The 3862-nt window shown below is 51.5% G+C and overlaps 1 long non-coding RNA gene across 1 annotated transcript; it reads left to right on the top strand.

The window, feature by feature from the left end:
• The first annotated feature begins 62 nt into the window (after positions 1-62).
• LOC311516182 lies at positions 63-3009 on the top strand. The gene is made up of 3 exons (XR_014710358.1): positions 63-563; positions 1392-1650; positions 2465-3009. It is a non-coding gene; the product is annotated as an uncharacterized lncRNA (long non-coding RNA).
• The last annotated feature ends 853 nt before the right edge of the window (positions 3010-3862 follow it).

Below are 3862 nucleotides of genomic sequence, written 5' to 3' on the forward strand. Positions count from 1 at the left end.
CGCAGGCGCGGCAAGGAGGGGGCAGGGGGCACCTGGCTAAGGGCCGACGGTCCGTAGGGGCGGGGCTGAGGCCCAGCGGCGAGCGCCCGGGCGGGGGAGGGGGAACCTCTCAGCCGCCCCTCAGGCCTGGCGGGGGCCTCAAGCTGGGGCCGCTCTGCTGTGGTGCGAAGGTCCGCGTTGCAATCCCTGTCCGCCTCGAGCAGTTCGCAGGTTTGCTCTAGCGGAAGCCCCGCTAGAAATCCCCCTTCTCCGGGTGCTGCTGGGCGCCGTGACCCGCGGGGAGCAGCGCCCGCCGGGCTGGAGAGCCCCGGGAGTCACCGTCGAGTCCGCTGACGATGGTCTGACTTGTTCCCCCGGGAGCCAGCAGCGGGCTGGGCTTTGCCAGAGCACAGGCACGGCGCAGCCCTTCCCTCAGCGGGGCCCACAGCTACACCGCTCAACGGGGCCTCTTTTCTTCAGCGCCCCCGCCTGAGCCCCTTGGACCCCGACTTCTCCTGGAGCTGTGCGGGCGCCGCTGCTGGCCTTTACGGCATCGCCAACTCTCACGATTTCATCCCAGCCAGGTTTTGTAACGTTCAGTGATTTTGTTTCTTAACGCCCCAGCCTCCTGGAGTCTTGCGAAAGATTGTTTTGTCGATGGGCAATACTGCTGGCTAGATGGTTCCTGTCTCTAGCACAGGAATATTGATGTGGGGGAAGGGCTTCCTTTCCTTCTCCACATCACCCCCTTAACAGTTTCAGTGGCGACTTTCCCATTGTACCTACCTTGGGCAAGTGGGGAGGGAGCAGAGCAGAGATGTGTGTGAGAGAGAGACCCCCGCACCAGTCAGCAGAGCTGACCATGCACAAGGGAAAGAGTAAGCTGCCTCCCAAAAACAGAGGAAATAACTTAGGCCTTGTCTATACTACACAGTTTTGTCAACAAAATGCAGCTTCTGTCAACACACACTGGAGTACACTCAACAGTGCTCCTCCCACCGATTTAATTCCCCTGCTACGCCCACAAAATAAAACCCCCTCAAAGAGCGGCATAGAGCTTTTTGCAAGGTAGTTAGAGTGATACAATGCCAGGGTAGACAGTGCACTTCCGTGTGTTGCCATAATTGGGCTCCAGGAGGTGTCCCACAATGGCCATCATGAACCTTCTGGTCAGCAGTTTGAATTCTGCTGCCCTGCACTCAGCCACCTATTTAAAGATCCATGAATTGTAGAACTTCCTCTTCCTGTTTGCTGTGAATGGACTGTTCCAGCTGACCATGCTTGCTTTCTGCAACAGATGTGCTCCCACATGGAGTACACCAAAGCTGTTGGATTTGCTGGGTCTGTGGGGAGAGGAGGCTGTGCAGTTGCAGCTTCACTCAAACTGTAGGAACTTTGATATCTACTGGCAGAGTGGTCATGGCATGCAGGAGAAGAGCAATGAAAGGGACATGCAGCAGTGCTGTGCTAAGATCAAGGAGCTGAGGTGGCATACCAGAAGGCAAGTTAGGGCAACAGTTACTCTGGTGCAGTGCCGATGACATGTCACTTCTACAAGGAGCTGCACGCCATCCTGGGTGGTGACCCCATCACCAAGAGCCCCATGGATACTTCGGGGGGACTGGAGGCAGCAGCCAGTGGAGTCAACCCTGAGGATGAAGTGGTGGATGAGTAAGTGGAGTTGGAGGAGGATGTGGGACATGTGACAAGGTCATCCAGTGGTGTGGCAAGCCAAGGCCTATTTTCGACTCCAGAAGGGTCTAGCCAGTCCCAGCACTCTGACTCTGGCACTTATGAAGCAGGAGAGGCAAGCTCTGTTAAGCACGCATTTTGCTTTGATACTTCACAGTCATAGGAGACTGAGGTCTCATTTTCTTTGTTATAAGGTAGAGGAGGGATAAGGGATAGAAATTAATAGAGCCTATGCAGCTACGCAGTGAGGGCCCAGTGGAAAAGTTTGGTAATGTATACCAGAATGTCCCAGGAATCCTCCATAGAGATCCCTAGGAAACGTTTGTGTAGGTACTCAGCAACCCTCTGCCAAAGATTCCTTGGCAGAGCTGCCTTGTTTCTGTCCCCACTGTAGGAAACGTTGCCATGCCAACTGGCAATTATTTCTTCAGAGACCAAAGCAGCATACAGGTGAGCAGCATACAGACTTAGTCTGAAGCTGCACACATGCAGGAGATGCACCCTGGCATCTTGGGTTACCCGCAGGAGTGAGGTATTGGGTTTGAGTACCCCAGCCTTTGGAAGAGGGTACCAATATTCAGAATATCCTCTTCGCAAACCACCCATATCCTTTGTCCCTTCTTGCTCATTCCCCCTTCCTGACCCTCCACGCTGCCTGCCAAACTCATCATATTTGGGACTCTCGTCAAGCGGTGTGCTAGCAAAGGGACAGTGAGAAAGAGGTGTGTGTGACTTTTGTGATTCACGGCTTTGAGTGCACTCTCAGTACCGTCTCTGTTCATTGTTTCTTTAGCTTCTGCAGATGTGCCCTTGAGGACCAAGCCCTACACACTGGTGGAACACCTCTGTCAGAAAAGGAAGCGAACCAGGAGGAGTAAGGAGGAGGCTATGTTTAGAAAAGTGCTCCTGTCAATAGATGCAGCACATAGCGAAACAAGAGCATGGAGAGAGACAATTAACGAAAAAGTCAGGTTGGATAGCCTGGAAAGGAGACATGGACTGGATCAGATGATAGATGGACAGGAATGGATGATTAAGCGACTGGAGGGACATAGGTGCTCAAGTCCCTTGTAGTGCAGTCTGAGCACATCTGTGCACGACTCCCCCTGCAGCCAATACAGAATGCCCTTCCATGCTCTCCCCAAACTCCCCCCCATACATTCCTCACATGTTCCCATTCCGTCACAGCACCCCTTGCAGTCCACCCCTAGGGCCTGGTTTTATGATGAAAGCTGGAGTTACACACAGCTGTGAGAACCTGAACCGAGAGACTGCTCCTCATTGCCACGTCCCCTGTTTGCAAAAATATATGTTTTAATCTTTTAAGTAAAGCCTAATATTTGAAACAAAATGAGTCTTTGTGTCATGCACATGGTAGTTGCTGCTAAAATTCAAATACAGTGACTATAGGCAGGAACATTGGCTCACTACAATTAAACCTCAAGAAGCAAGCATTACCGGGGTCATTTAAGGCAGCAAGTAAACATTGCCTGACCGAATACATCACATAAAGACTGTTGTCAAAATGCTCCTTCAGAGCCTCTCTAAATTTAATAAGGAGGACTTGTGGCACCTTAGAGACTAACATTTATTTGAGCATAAGCTTTCGTGAGCTACAGCTGTAGCTCACGAAAGCTTATGCTCAAATAAATTTGTTAGTCTCTAAGGCGCCACAAGTCCTCCTTTTCTTTTTGTGGATACAGACTAACACGGCTGCTACTCTGAAACCTCTCATTTTAATAGTGCCCCCAACCCATTGTTCCCCTGTGATTGCTCTGGTATCTGGTTGCTCAAAATCAATAGCCAGATGATCCACCTCAGTTCTTCACCCCTGGGGAAACTTTTTCCCCGGATGGTTCGTAAATGTTATGCAGCGCACAGCATGCTGCTATGACCATCAGAATATTTTCCTCATTGAGGTCTAACCTGCCGAAAAGGTGGCACCAGTGACTTCTTAATCTGCCAATGGCAGATTCAGCGGTCATTCAGGACCTGTTGAGCCTGTTGTTGAAGCGCTCCTTTTTCTGTCTAGGCTCCTGGTGTAAGGCTTCAAGAGTCTTGGGTACAAGGGGTAGGCTGGGTCTCCCAGGATCACTATGGGCATTTGCACATCCCCCGCTGGAATCTTCTGCTATGTAAAGAAAGTCCCAGCATGCAGCTTTCAATACAGTCCAGTGTTCCTAAAGATGCA

Source organism: Lepidochelys olivacea (assembly GCF_965140295.1).
Source record: "Lepidochelys olivacea isolate rLepOli2 genome assembly, chromosome: 2".
Lineage (NCBI taxonomy): Eukaryota > Metazoa > Chordata > Testudines > Cheloniidae > Lepidochelys > Lepidochelys olivacea.